At 40.6% G+C, this 16,123-nt stretch overlaps 1 protein-coding gene and 1 long non-coding RNA gene across 8 annotated transcripts in view; one reads left to right on the top strand and one right to left on the bottom strand.

Moving 5' to 3' along the window:
- The window catches only part of FAR1 (fatty acyl-CoA reductase 1), a 78,110-nt gene extending 71,310 nt beyond the window's left edge, over nucleotides 1-6,800 (bottom strand). For 2 of the 6 annotated variants that reach the window (XM_045484596.1, XM_045484600.1), the window contains exons 1-2: nucleotides 6,479-6,617; nucleotides 4,588-4,685 (exon numbers count right to left, since the gene is read on the bottom strand). The gene's annotated coding sequence lies outside the window, so the exon portion shown is untranslated. Of the gene's footprint in view, nucleotides 1-4,587; nucleotides 4,686-6,478 lie in introns of all 6 variants that reach the window. The other 4 variants (XM_045484598.1, XM_045484601.1, XM_045484595.1 and 1 more) reach the window with 3 other exon arrangements.
- A 107-nt stretch (nucleotides 6,801-6,907) lies between these two features.
- Nucleotides 6,908-16,123, top strand: part of LOC123601405 — a 32,345-nt gene continuing 23,129 nt past the window's right edge. Inside the window, exon 1 of one of the 2 annotated variants that reach the window (XR_006714094.1) lies at nucleotides 6,908-7,248. This is a non-coding gene — a long non-coding RNA (uncharacterized LOC123601405). Of the gene's footprint in view, nucleotides 7,258-16,123 lie in introns of both variants that reach the window. The other variant, XR_006714093.1, reaches the window with a different exon arrangement.

Genomic DNA, 16,123 nt, shown 5'->3' with positions numbered 1-16,123 from the left:
TGCCACATTCTGTTTTATATACATATACTCAGTCATTACTCCTGAATTACAGATTTTATATAATTTCCCCTGCTTAGCACAGTATAATATACAAGTCTCAAAATATAAACAATTTATATGAACAATTTCCACTTCACTTAGATTAGCATGTCTATTTTTACACTCACCATGCTGTTTAGTAATAACTGGTAAAAATGTGTAGGGATTTGCTTCAAAATAAAAACCGGTTTATAATTTTTAAAATTGGTGATGTGCATTTTATGTTGGCAACTTTCCGTAATACAAAGTTTAAAGGAGATTCCTTCTTCTACTAGAACACAGCACTTGTCAAAGACAGGTCCAATAGTTTTCGTCTTTGTACATCTGCCCAGTGGAGAGTAGATAAATTTACTTCAAAACACATTTCATTATTTACACAGAACTTTCAATGAAACTTTAACAGCTTTTGTGCGATACTTTATTTAAATAATTCTTTGATTAAACTCAGACAAAACATATATTCACTTTTAACTATTTACTAAGTACCTACTACTTTCTCAAATACCCTGTCTTAGTAAATGTAGGATATCAAAAATAACACATCCTCTCTAATACACTGAGAAGCTAATAGTACTCTCAAGGATCCATGGGAAAAAAGGGCAAGGAGAGAATGCAAAGGGATGAAGTGAAAGAAAAAATAGTAAAAAGCTACTATAGTTTTTAAAAAGAGATCTAAAGCACCCACATTTTTAATTAAACAGAGGGCATACAGTTTGTTCAGGCTGGACAAGTCTAAAGGTTCCCTTCCCCACTCCATTTTACAGATGAGGAAACTAAAGCTCAGAGAGGGGAAATGACTTGCCTCAAGTTACACATCAAGTTGCTAGCAAAACCAAAATTAAAACTCAGATCTGCTGATTCACAGTACAATTTGAATTTTCCACATCAAAGAACTTTCTTCTATAATATTCATTAGCTAAAAAGAATGACTATTTTATTATTAATATATACTTCAGTTCTATATATTATATCATGCTAAAAAGAAAAAAGGTTATAAGCTAAGTAGAGGAAGGAAATGAGAAGAAAATGCACACAGCAAACTGCTAAGGCAATGTACATGCAGACTACATGCATATACCACTCTTCCTTAATTCTGAGACACACATTTGATTTTAAGACACAGTAGCCATTGGGAGTCCCTCTCTACTTATTAGATGGAGTGCTGTCCAATTCATGAATCATTTTTCTGTTTTTTTGGTTTGTTTTGTTTTTAAATGCTTATTAATCTTTGAGAGAGAGAGAGAGAGAGAGAGAGAGAGAGAAGGAGGGGCAGAGAGAGAAGAAGACAGAGAATCCCAAACAGGCTCCGTGCTGTCAGTGCAGAGCCCTATGTGGGGCTCAAACTAACAAACCATGAGATCATGACCTGAGCCAAAATCAAGTGTCAGATGCTTAACCAACTGAGCCACCCAGGCGTCCCATGAACCATTTAACAGAGACAATTAGATCGTCAAATTAAAAAAAAAAAAGATAGTATCCATTGCATAAACATTTTATTTTTTAATTTTTTTAACGTTTATTTGTTTTTGAGACAGAGAGAGACAGAGCACAAGTGGCGGAGAGGCAGAGAGAGAGGGAGCCACAGAATCCGGAGCAGGATCCAGGCTCTGAGCACACAGCCTGACATGGATATCAAAAATATCAAACTCACAAACTGTTGAGATCATGACCTGAGCCAAAATTGGACACTGAACCGACTGAGCCACCCAGGCGCCCCATATAAACATTTTAAAATAAACTCTGTACATTACACCTTCATTTCAAAAAACTACTAAAATATGAAAACATACACCTCTAAAGGTAATATAATGCACCCTTAAAAGACACACAATAATCACCATCATTTAAGAGCCAGTGTCACAGGACAAACACACAGAGCAACAGTCCCATCTTCTAATGTAACAGTTACTGAACACCTAAGGCTATGTGGCATTTTTTTCAATTGTAGTTATTAATATAAGTAAGTATTTCTTGCCCTTGATCTTACATGCATGAGATGTGGAGTTTCACAAAGCAAGGTTTGAATCTCAGCTCTCCTCCTAGCTCTCCAACCTTTGGAAAGTTACTTAGTAACTTCTCTGAGCCTCATTCTCTCATCTGTAATAGGCTATCCACTTTGAAGAACTGCATGAGAGCTAAAGGTAATAATTTATGTAAAGGAACAGTACAGTACCCAGATGAAATATTATATTTCCTCCCATGATCCCTATGAGCCAAATTAAACTAAAAACTAGACCCTGTTCTTCTTGACTTATAAGATTCTTCCATCTCCATTGCAGAGATCGGAATAAACCTGTACTGATCCTGGGGCAAATCCTACTAGTTTGCTTTTGAATAATTATTTGATAAGAAAAGCTCATTTTATTGTCTTGAAATTCATCTCTTTTCTTCTTTAAATTGGGAACAGAAAACAATGACAAATTTTAAGTTAAATTGGGGTTACATGTAAATTCAGCACTTTCATATTGTCTTACTGAACTGAAACTCTAAGCCCATTACAACCCCACTAGAAGAGAGGAACTACAGAACCAATGTGTGCGAAGAGGAAAGGGTGTAAAGTCCAAAAGACACAGTTGAAATGATTCACTCAAGTGAGTGGTTTGCTTTGTTTAACCTTAAATTCATGTATTAAACACTAAAAGAACAACATTCAGAGTTCAGAAGAGCCAAGACCGTATCTCCAAGCCTCAAGGTGATTTAGTAACCTGATCCCTCAGATTAAACAAATGCCATCTTTCAGTTCGTACAGTTTCAGGATGTGTCTAGTCACTTCCAAGACAGGAAAGTATCTACCAAAGTATCTCACATGCAGCAGTATACACTGAAATAAGGCCATCTTTTCCTCTGTCCGAAACATAGTTCAGACTAGCTCACCCACATATTTCCTATTAGCTCATTCCAGTAGAATGACTTTTCCCCCCATATATTAAGTAACGCCCATTTACTTAAACTGGGAAAATACAAAGAATATGAGCATTTTTAAGCCACCCGTGATCTTACCAGCCAAAGATTAAAATATTAGAAAGGAACATACCAACATCTTTCCTATGAATCTGTACACCATATTTTAAGTTTGTATAGAGCCACTAAATATGAATAACTTGCCACTAAATATGAGTAACTACCAGCTTATACCTTAGTATCTTCATTCTGGTTTTTGAGACTAAATTCACATAACTTTTTTCCTGACTTAACTCAATGGTTCGTCAGAGTCTCTCAGCTACACATGTTGTTGACTACTTTCTCTATTTCTATCCTAAGTTTTCCAAAACAGTATATTCTTCACTATCTACAAAAGTCTCTCCAACTCCTCTTCTTCTCTCCCTTCACTGTCTCTCTTCTATTAATTCCTGACAATTTATTTTAAAATGGCTCAGGCCAGGGGTGCCTGGGTGGCTCAGTCGGTTAAGCAGCTGACTTCAGCACAGGTCGTGATCTTGCCGTCAGTGAGTTCGAGCCCCACATCAGGCTCTGTGCTGACAGCTTGGATCCTAGAGCCTGCTTCAAATTCTGTGTCTCCCTCTCTCTGCCCCTTCCCCATTCACACTCTGTCTCTCTCTGTCTTTCAAAACTGAATAAATGTTAAAAAAAAATTTGTTTTTAATAAAATAAAATGGCCCAGGCCTGACCTTTAGATTTGCTTGTCAACTGTGAACCTCCAACAGTTAACACAGTGCCTGGCATGAAACATATGCTCAGTTAAAATTTACTGATTGACTTTGTCAATACTGACCTGCCACTTATTAGCTGTGTGGCATCAGGCAAATTAAATCTCTCTGAATCTCAGTTCCCTCATCTAAAAAACAGGGATAATCAAAGGAAGATGATACTCGGAAAGCTCAAAACAGCGTCTGGCACAAAGTAGCACCCACTAAATTTTGCTATTATTATCAACATAATCTAGTATAGGACTCAAAAATGTTCCTGATTATTTTTTGGTTGAACACCAAATCTACCTCTCAATAACCCAACTTATTTTCAACATATTCTCTTACCACAAAAATCAAAAAAATATTTTCATGCTCTTTCCCTTACTACCCGTCTCCAATCCATCATCAACTATTGGTTTTCTTTTTTCTTTTTTTTTTTTTTAGTTTTTTTGGAGAGAGTGAGCGAGCAGGAGAGGGGGACACTGGGAGGGAGGGAGGGAAGGAGTGAGAGAGAGAGAATCCCAAGCAGGCTCCACACTCAGCATGGAGCCTGATGCGGGGCTAGATCCCACTGCCCTGGGATCATGACCTGAGCCGAAATCGAGAGTCAGGAGCTTAACGGACTCAGCCACCCAGGCACCCCCATCGTCAACTATTCCAATTCTTCTCTCCTAACCACCATACAGAACCATTATTTATAAAACTAAGCTACAACCACAGACTTAATTGATCTCCACACTTAAATCTTCATTCAAATGTTCCATCCTCCTTAAAATCCATTTTTTATGTGTCATTCTCATCCACAGTTGCTTACAGCTTGTCCAAACTTCTTGAATGTCATCCTCAAGTCTTCCAATAACCCATATCCAAACTCTTCAAAAGGTGTCTCAAAACTCACCCCTTCCTGGAAACCTTCCCTGATTAACTCCATACCACTCAGATTACTTCTTTGCCCCGAGTCACCTCAGCACCTCAGCACTTAGGTATTCTGTCATCCTAAGGGTAAAATGTGATCAGTGAATAGCAATACCAAGAAATTTCTTCCACAAAATTATTTCTACTTCCTAAAGAATGGTCCATTAGCTATGATGCTTTGTTGAGCTGGCTAAGAAGGAACTATCGTATACAACATATGCTCTCTTTGGTTTCCGTCCTTGGGACTTCATGTCTGTCAAGAAGTGCTAAACTGTTCACAAATCTCTGTCCTATCCTCAAGCAGAAACTACATCTCGGTGCTTATCACCTCCTCGAGGCCGTTTAAATTTTCTGGACATGTGGCAGTGGGCCGCTTTCTTTTCTTCTACCTCTCCTCTGCCCCCAACCTCTGCCCACATCCCACAAATAAAAATTCCCAAAGGCATCAAACAGAAAGGCAGCAGTAGTGACACACACATACCATGTGTTTCTTTCCTCTAAGTGAAAAAAAAACGTTGAACCTACTTAGGTACAAAACTCTTCCCAAGGCTAAAAACCTCCCAACAAGCATGATACCTAATCAAATTCTACTGCGTGGAACTGGTTGATCCTACAGTAACAGAATTGTACTTATGTGTTAATTGGCACTGTTACTGTAAGAGATCTTGCATCATTTTTATGCTGTATTACATGCGTCCAACAAGATAGTTAAATTCCCCTACAGAGCAGATTTTCTGAAAGTATCTTCATGCTTTAAACCAACATGGTCTAATTTTTTTTAAACATGAAATTAAACGATTCCGCACTGCCATCCAATCGAAAGCAAACAATATTTGTGCCTTTACTTTTGACAGGGTGAGTTTGTGTGCTGCAGTGGCAAAACAATCAGATGAACTGTCCCAGGATGGTGGGGATGGGTGGGGGTGGGGGGCACAATCAGCGTCAGTAGTGAGAGTTAAGTCTGAGTGCTTGGCCCACGATGAGTAGAGAATGAACCTATAAACCTGGCTTGACTAACTCCTACCTGAGACACTCTCCAGTCTCTCCCAAAAAATCAGTTATTCTTGCTCACTTAGTGATAAAAGATCCACACCTTTTAGCTATCATACATAAGCCTACCTCATCTGTTCCTTGTATACTTTCTCCTAACTGGCCACCTAACGCCTTCTAGTTAAACAGCCTCCATCCACACCTCACCTAAAACCTTTTTCTCAGGGACCTTCCGGTTGGAGTAGGTGCCTCTTACTCCAAACCCACGTGTCCCGGTCTGTCCAGAGATCTTAACCTTCCAAAAAACAAAAACAGAAACAAACAAACCCTACCTCCCTTCACTCCCAGCTGATTTCCCCCCACCCTCTATCAATGCCTACTTCCAAAAGGCCAGTCACTTTCCCCGGTTCCGCACCTTCTCCCCGGGCACCCTTTTCTGAGCATCACCCTTTCCCCATCACTTTCTTCCTCGTCGGACCAGAAAATCCTTCAATCACAGGCCTCTTTTGCCCCCCTGGAGCACAAGAGCCCGCTCCTCCGTTAACTATCCGCCCCCCCCCACCTTCGCCACTTCTATGCGGCCTCCCCACACCAGACTGAGCCCCCAAGGCTCGGCGGCTGCAAACCAGGCCCCTCCCTGCGTCCCCGCTCGCCAGCCCGGCAGTCTGGAAGGCGGCGGCCCCGTCCCAGCCGCGCTCAGACCATCAGGACGGAGACAGGCGGGCGCCCCCGGCAGCGGGCGGCCCAGGGTGGGGGCGGGGGCGGGGCGGGGCGGCGGGTGTCGCCTCCGGCGGCCTGCCGCCCCGGCTCCCGCAGCCGCGGCCCGGGCCAGGCGAGGAGGAGCCCGCAGCTCGCCTCTCCCGCCCGGCGTCGCTGCCTCTCACCTAGACTCAGAGGCTCGGGCCTCGCTTTCCCCCTGGCCGTCCAGCGATGTCTCCGCCGCCGTCGCGCTCTCCTCACTCGCTCCTCCACCACCCCCGACCGGCTGCTGAAGAGCGGACGGGTAGTGGCACGCCCATTGGCTGCGGCCCGCACTCGCGTCAGCCTCCCCGACCCGGACCTCGCGATGTGACTGGCTGGCGCGGAGCCTCTTTTCCACGTCTTGTCCGGATTGGCCTGTCTTGTCTCTCGCGCCCCCTTACCGGGAGGATACCTCGACCCCCCCTCCCCGCCTCGGCCTCCCACCCCCTCAACCCTGTTTCCATCTGGGCGGGCTGGGGGCGGGAGCGGGCGCGGGTGGGACGCGAACGGCCAATGGGAGCGCCGAAAGAGGGCCGGGAGGCGGGCTCTGCGGCCGGCCGGCCCAAGCAGGAAAGTTCAGCCAATGGGCGCGCGCCCCACATCCCGGGCTCAGGAGCGCCTCTCTGGCCGCTAGCGTTCCGGCGGGTCGCGCCCAGGGCCACACCCGGCTGGCGGTGGCGCGGGAGAGGTACCCGCTGGAAGGGTTGGAGAATAAGGCGAGGCCCGTGCGGGGAGCGCGGGCGGCCATTGTGGCGTGCTCCCGCACCGCCTACGCGGGGTCTGTGAGCCGGGAGCTGTCGCTCGGTGGTGGACTCCCGGAACCTCGGCGCGATGCTTTGTAGGGAGCGAGCAGAGCGTGCGCCTCGTCCAGCCCCGTGGACCAAATCAGGCCGCAGTGCAAAACTTCCCGCTGGTGAGAGAAGTTGAGTAACGGTTACCTCAGGGGGATGGGAGGGGCACAAGGGAACCTGCGGGGAGCTGGAAACGTTCTGTCTCTCGATCTGGGTGGTATCCGTATGTAAAAATGTACCCAGCCGTACAGTTCAGGTTAGTGCACTCACGACACTTTAATATAGAATATTGTATAATCCCTCTTTTATAAAAAATAAATAAATAAAAGGATTGTGAGAATAACTGTAATAACATTCCCATGGCGGTGAGACTCCCGCGGTATCAACAGTCTCACTAGGATTTAGCCAGCCGTCGTTCAAAAACTGCAAATCAGAGGAGGAAAAAGAAAAGGATTGTTGAGAATTTTAAATGAGTGAAAGCTCTGGGCACAGAGACTTAGCGCGCACGGGTTGATACTTCAGGATGCGCGAGGATGGTTCCGAGTGATTTTTCTTTGAGGGTGTAGGGCTTATTTCAGTGCCTGGCCCCGTTGGTGGCCCCAAAGCACCCATTCTGCCTCACCTAGTTGGAAACTGCAATAATTTACCGAGCTGCCTACTTTGTGGCCGACCAGAGCTCCGAACCCAGGAAATTTTCATTGAAATACCATGGCTTCTGCCCTGGAGGAGCTCACCGACCAGCCCAGCGCGCCAGGTACAGTCATTCCCGCAGGAGGGCCCAGGACCACGAAGCCAACAAGCCGCTTGCCCTCAGGGATGAAGCATTCCCATAGGTGACGCCAGATGGTGTGTGCCTAGAACCCAGTCCAGAAGCAGAATTGTGAAATCGCCGGGCCAACGTGAAACACTTGTTACAAATGGGTCAATAACCACCTTTCCAGAACAAACATAAGACCTGTGGGCCAAATTCTAGCTTGTGAAAGAGCACGCACCGGCAGCAAAACAGATTACATGATTCATATTTACTACTTGAGTCATTAAGCGGTTCAATTCAGATAAATGCCTTGGTTTAAAGTACTTGTCCCAGAACTAGGCGTGTAAAGTCAGGTAAGACAGTATTTTTCCATAGAGCATAGGGTATAAGACCTCAAATGGATCATTCCTATATAATTCAGGGTGAGGGAATATATATAAAGAGGATCGAGCCCAGCCTAGGGAATTGAGGGGCATATTCTCAGAAGAAGAACTAAGTTCACCACTGCTGAGATTTATCGGCATGTGCAATTCAGACACTATTTCTGGAGAATACTTTCACTGCAGATTTTTTAGTTTCTGTGCAAACATCTTGATTCTTTTCAATAGATAGATAGATACAAACTATTAGTTCTGAGGAAAACACATGAAGAAATTAAGTAATTGCTGAATGAGTACATTATGAAATTCAAAAATAACTTTAGGTTTGAGAGCATAAAGGCATCTCATTTGATTAAAGTCATTGTGTATGTAACATGCACCTCCAGCAGAGACGCTCCCCACCACAGGCCCCCCAAGATGGGCTTTCTGAAGGAGGACTTAAAATTAAAACAATGGCTCACTCTCCAACATGGTACAAACTCACGGGGAGGGCATGTTGTTGGATTGGCCAGTGTCCCTCGGTGCACCATCATTGTTAAATGGATCCAAAGAATTCATATATCTACAAAGAGTGAGTAATAGTCTCCACAAAAGGTGATGAAGGATTTTGCCCAGAGTCTAACCTGTAAAATGTAGTAATACCAAAGAAAGTAATCATTCATTCAAATGCTTTCCCCATCTTTCAGCAAGAGCCCTGAGAATCGGGCTGCCATATATATTGCAATCAACTGCCTTGTAATTTTATTCAAATATAAAATACCTGTATGTGCTTTTGATCCTTGCTATAGAAACACCGTTCTGTAAACAAAGGTAAATTACACCAAACAAAAATAATTTAAACCTATTAAAAAATAGTTTACGGGACGCCTGGGTGGCGCAGTCGGTTAAGCGTCCGACTTCAGCCAGGTCACGATCTCGCGGTCCGTGAGTTCGAGCCCCGCGTCGGGCTCTGGGCTGATGGCTCAGAGCCTGGAGCCTGTTTCCGATTCTGTGTCTCCCTCTCTCTCTGCCCCTCCCCCGTTCATGCTCTGTCTCTCTCTGTCCCAAAAATAAATAAACGTTGAAAAAAAAAAAAAATTTAAAAAAAAAAAAAAAAAAAAGTTTACAACCTAAAGAGAAATACCATGTATTACTGAGAAAACATGTAGGAATAAACCCAGAAACACATATGCTACACATACCAGTATCTCAGATCTCTGCCTATAGGCCCAGCCAAAACAAGAATAATAAAAGCATCTTTTTTTCTCTCTAAATATAGATTGGCAGGGGTGCCTGGCTGGCTCAGTCAGTAGCACATGCAACTCTTAATCCCAGGGTTGTGAGTTCAAGCCCCATGTTGGATATAGAGATTATTAAAAAGAAAGAAAGAAAAAGAAAGGAAGGAAGGAAGAAAGATTGACAGGATAAAAACATTTATAAAAATTAGTTCTTTGAATTGTGACTCTTGTAAGTTTGGTCCTGGTTACCCATTGATATTATCCATAGGTTGCTAGTCTTTGTTTTCCTTGTCTGTCTTTTGGGGTGTTTATCATAAGGGGGAAAAATCGTAAGATGGGGTATTCCTTTCATCTTGTTCTGTCTTCAGAGCTTGGCTTTAGTTCTCCACCAGCTGGAAGGTACAAGTGTTGGCTTGAGTCAGGTAACCAGACAAACAGGCTGGCAACCCAAGACGCAAAATGACAAGCAGCATTCTCTTTGTCCAACATTACCAGCTCCTAAGGAAGGTTGTCTTAATGAGAGGTCCCTGTCCATGAGGGGGCTTGTTGCCTCACCTTCATTAGTGTTAGGAAACTCTCATCCTAATGTCAACCACCCAATACACAAATTAGCTGGTCTATAGTTGGAAGCATCTCATCTTCCCACAGATAACAAGAGACACCAGGTTCATAAACACTGTTCTTACCTTAAGCCTGTGACAATGAAAGTCTGCGTTCTTAAGCTGACTCTGGGAATGAACTTACTGGATTTGGGGAGGGCTGCATCTTTTGCACTCTTTGGGGACTCCTCTTATGTCTATGGTTAAGGGATAAAAGGCTTATTGATTTAAAAAAAATTTTTTTAATGTTTATTTTTGAGAGAGACATAGCGCAAGTGGGGGAGGGGCAGAGAGAGAGTGAGACGTAGAATCCAAAGCAGGCTCCAGGTTCTGAGCTGTCAGCACAGAGCCTGATACTGGGCCTGAACTCATGCACCATGAGATCATGACCTGAGCTGAAGTCAGATGCTTAAGCTATTGAGCCACTCAGGCACCCCAGGCTTACTGATTTTAAACCATAAAGAGGAATACTGTTTTTTGATTCAAATAGGTATATTTTCTGACTTAAGTCAAACAGAGAAATACAGTACCATGTGATTTCACTTATATGTGGAATCTAGAAAACAAAACAAATGAACAGACCCTTCAATGAAGAGAACAAACTGGTGGTTACCAGAGGGGAGATAGGAGTAGGAGTGGCAAAAGGGATTAAGAGGTAGAAACTTCCAGTTATATAATAAGGCATGGAGATGAAAAACACAGCATAGGGAATATTGTAATAGTGTATAGTGATAGGTGGTATCTACACTGATGGTGAGCACTGAGTAATGTATAGAATTGTTAAATCAAAATACCTCTGAAACTAATATAACACAACATTGTATGTCAATTATACTTCATTTTAAAAAGACAGTATAGGGGCGCCTGGGTGGCGCAGTCGGTTAAGCGTCCAACTTCAGCCAGGTCACGATCTCGCGGTCCGTGAGTTCGAGCCCCGCGTCAGGCTCTGGGCTGATGGCTCAGAGCCTGGAGCCTGTTTCTGATTCTGTGTCTCCCTCTCTCTCTGCCCCTCCCCCGTTCATGCTCTGTCTCTCTCTGTCTCAAAAATAAATAAAACGTTAAAAAAAATTTTTTTAATAAAAAGACAGTATACTCTTGAATATTTAGACTTTTATCTTTTTTAAAAAGATTTTTCACAGAGCTCTCATCCCTAAACAAACGGCCTCTTGATACTGATAGGAAGAGCAAATTAAAAAATTGACAAGGCAAAGATAACTCTCATATAAGTTAGTAAGTTTTATGTTTCTGAGTTTATATCTAACTTATGGCTGAGATTTAAAATGAAAACTCTAAGATCTCTTTTTGCATGTCTGTGTCTAGGTGTATATGTTATGTAATATGATATTTTTCTACCTTCATATGATATTGCCAAAATTACTTTGTAAAAGAGCTCTATTTAGTCAGGTAAAAAGAAATAAGCACTTGTATAAATTAAGTATACCCAAAACTCAGAAATACAGAAACTAACCCAAGTGTTTTTCAAGTTCACAAGATCTAGAACAATTTTTGGTAAATAAAAGCTAGTTGGTTTAATAAAAACAATCATGTCTTCAGAGTTGTAAACATTAAACATAATGAAGACATACAACTTTTTCTACTTGGGTTTACTAATCCAATGAGTTTATCTCTACTAGATGTTTAAGATTGTAAAATTATAAATTCAGTTTAAAAATAAGATGTACAATAAAAATAAATTCTTTATGTATGTCAAACACAGCAGTACAAAATAAAACTTGGAGAGAGCCATATGTTTTCACTTTTAAGTTCTTTCCTTCTGTGATTTTTTTTTTTTTAATTTGGCTGATTTATCTACAGAAGAATAACTTAAGATTATGCTACCTTTGTTTCAGTAAGCAAAGTATTGTGTCTACTTAAAAGTAGTTTCCAAAATCTTTTTGGAAACTTGAAACCTTGAAGTTATATTAAGTTAAATTGTGGATATTCATTGGATATCTAGATCATTTTCAAATAAGGAAATATACTAAAACATTAATTGCTGAACAAAAGTATTTATACTTTTGGCTTCTTAATTTTTATAGAGAGAAAAAAGATATTTAAGATAGTAAACATATCTTTTACCACCTTAAAAAATTGTACTATGAAAAAGCATAAGTCTCTAAAAATTATAAATTTTTATAATTATAATTTATAATTATAATTATGTAGTCACAAGTTTACTAACCTATTGCAGGATGTTAATATATAATAGTTCACAATTACTTGCTTCCTGATTTTGACTGGAAAATAAAGGTTACTAATGGTTAAAATTTATAATCTATATATGAAAATAAAACTACTAAAAATAATAACAAAGGGAAAAAAAACCTTTGTGTACAAAGTATAGGAGGAGAATGGGATGTGTTTTTAAATAAAGAGTGTATGTTGAATGTAGGATGTGTTTTTGGGAAAAAAAGGAGTAGTTTGTCTAAAGTAAAATGACTAAGTGTTCCAGAATAAGAAAGAGAAAAGGAATAAGACAAAATCTAAATGGATGTAGAAAGTTGCAGTTTTGTGGAAAACAAATTTTATGTTACAAGGTCAAAGCTAGCCAAAATTAAATGGATCAAATATAAGAGTTTTGTAACTCTTGTAACTCTATGACCTCAATAATATAGAAAATGAATTTAATTTTCTCCCCATTAAAATGACAGTTTCTTAGATTATTGGTCTGCTTTTAATAAGAGATTATAAAAGGTTTTTCTTTTGTGTTATCTGCCAAGGAAATAAAGATTTTATGACTTATCGGAATAATTTCCTGCACTTCACGTTGTCTTTGTCAGATCTGATTACTTAGGAAAACTGAGTCTTCGATACGAAAGGAGCTGAGGGTTTGTTTGTTTTTTTAACAATTATATGACTTTCTATATTTACCTTTAAAATCTTTTAATTACCACTTTAATTAGATCAATAGCTAAGCATTTTGTCCCTGGGATACTACTTAATGGAGTATTTTTTTTTTTTTTAAACTACTTTTTTTTAACGTTTATTTATTTTTGAAACAGAGAGAGACAGAGCATGAACAGGGGAGGGGCAGAGAGAGAGGGAGACACAGAATCTGAAACAGGATCCAGGCTCCGAGCTGTCAGCACAGAGCCCGACACAGGGCTCGAACTCACGGACCGTGAGATCATGACCTGAGCGAAGTCCAATGCTTAACCGACCGAGCCACCTAGGCGCCCCCTTAATGGAGTATTTTAAATGTTTAAGTGTTTTTGACAAATTTCCCCAAATCAAATTCAAAATGAAGTCTTTTGACCTGGAACCAACTTTGGAATTTCTATAAGGGTCCCTAGGTGATCTCAAAGATTTGTTGTCTACCCTTATGAAATGAGATTAAACTAATCAGCTTTTTTGAGATGTTAATTGTATGAGAAACATTGTCAAATACAAGTGATAATTAACTTTCTTTAGATCTTATTTGTGTATGTTACCAATATTTCAAAAATTGTACAAAATTCCTAGGAATCTGTGAGTGTCCTTACTGTCTGTATAATCAGTCATAATTCTAATTATTACTTGAAAACATTGCATGTCACAGAAATAACCAAATGTTCTTTGTTAACTGTATCATTTTTTAATAGTGAACTCTCAGCAGATCTTTAACCATGGCTATTTTTAAGTCTTTTGTCATTCATAAATCATTATTGCTTTACTCTTGATTGTTCTCTGAGAACACTTATAGTCAACTACAAGCAAAACTGCTTCATCTCTAAAGAGATCATGGAAAGGACCCTGACAAGTACTCTAAAATACAGGTTTCTGATAACTCTAAGATTACATCACTAAAGGGGATATGAATTTCTAGAATTCTTTTAAAAAAATTTTTTTAATTTTTTTTTACTTTAGAGAGAGAGAGAGAGGGCAAGTGAGAGGGGCAGAGAAGGGGAGAGAGGAAGAGAGAGAGGGAGAATCTTCAGCAGGCTCAATGTTTGGCACAGAGCCTAATGCAGGGCTTGATCCCACAGCCCTGGGATCATGACCTGAGCTGAAATCAGGAGACAGACACTTAAACCAATGAGCCATCTGGGCTCCAGAATTTCTAGAATTCTAATGGAGAAACTGATTGGTTCATAAAACTGCTAACCCAAGATCAAGCAAACAGAAAGTAAATAGATGGGGGCTCCTGGCAGGCTCAGTTGGTGAACCATGCAGGTCTTGATCTCAGGGATAGGAGTTCAAGCCCCACTTTGGTCATAGAGCTTATTTGAAAAAAAAAAAAAAGAAAGTACATGAATGAACTGATGATGATTACAGTTTTATGACTTCTTATTTAAAGCATTGTTGGACCTTTAATATTTTGTCTTCCAGATTTAAGAAAACCTTTTTCTCTCTTTTTCTGAAGCTATCTGTAACTTATCTCAATTTGATAGTCTATGCCTTTGTGAACAAAACTTAAAATATTTATCTTTTTCTCTCTGATCCCTCCAAAATTTAGAGGCTCTTCATAAATATTCTTATTCATGATGATATAGTTGTTTTCATAGGTTCAATGAGAATCTGTTCTCTTTATAATAGAACATGATTGGAAACATTGATTACACTATCAAGGCTTGGACCGTAATGTCATATTTGACAATGATGTACATAGCCTCAAATGTGACCAGATGGATTTAAGGAACTAAGGTTGACTTTAGGGAGCTAATGCTTATAAAGCCTCTTTAAATACCAGCCCCATGCCTTGTTTACAAGATTCCCAGCCCTACAGGTGAATAAGGAAGGTTACTTCTTGGCAGGCCCAAAAACCTTAACATGTATTGGGTACTTGAGAAGAGAGGAATTCACCCAAATCTATGTATGCTATAGGCAAAGTGTGATAGCAAATTCTTGGCTTCATATCTTAGCCTTAAATGGCTTTTAAAGGCTCAATCTAAGATTCCTTATTAAAAGTTCCAACAGAACAGACTTGAAAAGAACCTATGTGATAAATACCACACTTATGTAAATAATCAGGCCAAGTTTAATGAGACTAAACTTATTTCACAAACAAAATAGTTTCACTGTAATTATATTTAATAAAAATGGGATTGACTCTAGAGAGAAAACTACATTTCCGTGAAAAGGTATCCACTCTTACAATGAAGATTCTAGCCCTGAGTGCCTGGGTATCTCAGTCGTTAAGCATCTGACTTCGGCTCAGGCCATCATGACCTCACCGTTGGTGAGTTTGAGCCCTGCATCAAGTGAGCTCATGCCCTGCTTCGGGTGAGCACTGCTTCTGTCTCTCCCTCTCTCTCTCTCTGCCCCTCTTGGGAGTCTTTCTCTCTCTCCCCCTCACTCACTCATTCCCTCTCTCTCTCAAAAAAATAAATAAATAAAAAGACTCTAGCCCTGTTTATTATCTTCGAGGTTTAGTTATCTGACTACAAATTGGTCTGGATCCTGAAATTCTAGTTTCCTCCAGTATGTGGCCACAACTCTGCAAACTAACATTTACCATTTTTCCCACCCTTCTGACTTGAAATCACAAAGAATGATTCTCACTTTTCCCTTAGTCCTACAAGCTAAAGCTGGATGACCTGATATAAACTTCAGAAAATCACCACAACAGATCACAGATAAACAACCTGCATGTCTACTCATGTGGGCCACTCAGAAAATTCACTGGAACACCCAGTAAATGTAACAACAGACATTCAAACTACAAACCAGGAAATTTGTCAAATTACAACTGACATCTTCATTCTACCATATAAAGAAACTTCTTGCTTAAATCTATAAATCTTCTCAACTGGCTGTCCTCTGGACTCAGAAACTAAGTTTTTAACCATTAATATTTGTTTTTCTTTAGTTTCTGTGAAAAATACCCCTCAGTAAATGCCTGATTGCTCATATCGTATGGAGATTTAACTTAGATGAACAGCCACCCTCATCTGCACCATTGCGTCCTGAACTAGGATACAGCTCTTTATTTTTTTTTTTTTTTAATTTTTTTTTTTTTTTCAACGTTTATTTATTTTTGGGACAGAGAGAGACAGAGCATGAACAGGGGAGGGGCAGAGAGAGAGGGAGACACAGAATCGGAAACAGGCTCCAGGCTCTGAGCCATC

The sequence above is a fragment of the Leopardus geoffroyi genome, chromosome D1, assembly GCF_018350155.1.
Source record: "Leopardus geoffroyi isolate Oge1 chromosome D1, O.geoffroyi_Oge1_pat1.0, whole genome shotgun sequence".
Taxonomy (NCBI): domain Eukaryota; kingdom Metazoa; phylum Chordata; class Mammalia; order Carnivora; family Felidae; genus Leopardus; species Leopardus geoffroyi.
The sequence above is the reverse complement of the archived record's forward strand: the minus strand, read 5'-3'. Positions and strand labels throughout refer to the sequence as shown.